Genomic DNA, 1,187 nt, shown 5'->3' with positions numbered 1-1,187 from the left:
ACATATATTAAACTTTGTAAACTGAATTCAAATACATACATATGTTAAAATAAGTTGTTCTGTGARAAATAAATAAATAGAATAAACTAAATCCAAATGTATGTTTGCATTATTTGTTCGGAAGTGTATACAAATATATGTATATACATAAAAGTATATATGAATGAATAAACATGCAGATTAATGCGCGCACATGCAATACTATATTGATAAGTGACAAAATCATGATTTGAATTTCTGAACGCGCACATGCGTATACATGCAATCATATGAGCAGATAATAAGTCTCAGTATATACAGTAATAAACCTTTGCTTTGTTTACATACATATACTCAACTCTAGAAAATCTTAGGGTGTTGTGTACCACTTTGTTTACTACTTTCATGGTAATCAGGGTGTTGCGTTAGCATTTAAGCTACATATAATTTTTAAATTTTGATGATCAACACTTTAAAAGATATTAAATAATGCAAGTGTTTACGTTATTTAAATGATTATATTTAATTACTTTGCATATCTGTCCAATTTTATTGGGATATCACTTGCTGTTTGATGTTAAATCAGTTGTTTTTTTGTCCAATCTTTTTGTCCAATTTTTGGATGCAGTATCATACAATCCTGGGAGCTAATTTGTCGTTTGAAATATACAAATTGACAATGCGTTAGGCGTTATAGGAAAACATCAAATGGAAACTGAGTTTGAAAAGAAAGATATGTCGAAGTTTTTAATAACAATACATATTAGTGTTAATAATACACTTTATTATTTTGCTTTTGGCAACCCTTCTCGTGCTCAGCTGTGAATTTTGGTGCTCTGTCGAATTTATTTAATTTATATTCAAGGCTTAATTGTGAAAATATTTGGATTAATTGATCTTTTAAGATAAGTTATCAGTGTTATATTGTGCTATTGAAGCAATTGAATTTACTTTTATTCTGTGTTAGCTAATTTAAATTTATTGCGCCGAATCATTTTCAATTTTTTTTTGTGCTACATTTTAAATAGTACACTTGTTAGTGTTAATTTACATTGTTTACTTAAATTTCTCTCTTGTTTTGACTCGTTTCCATCTTTGTCCACAGCTTTTCGCGAGTTTCTTACTTTTCGTGTGTTACAGTGCATCTCAAACTGCTCGCTACATTGGTTGTTATCTTTGATAACTAACTATTTTTATTGCATTCATTT

This window comes from Bactrocera latifrons, unplaced genomic scaffold (assembly GCF_001853355.1).
Source record: "Bactrocera latifrons isolate USDA-ARS-PBARC rearing strain unplaced genomic scaffold, ASM185335v1 scaffold_307, whole genome shotgun sequence".
NCBI lineage: Eukaryota > Metazoa > Arthropoda > Insecta > Diptera > Tephritidae > Bactrocera > Bactrocera latifrons.
This window is presented reverse-complemented; position numbering follows the sequence as displayed.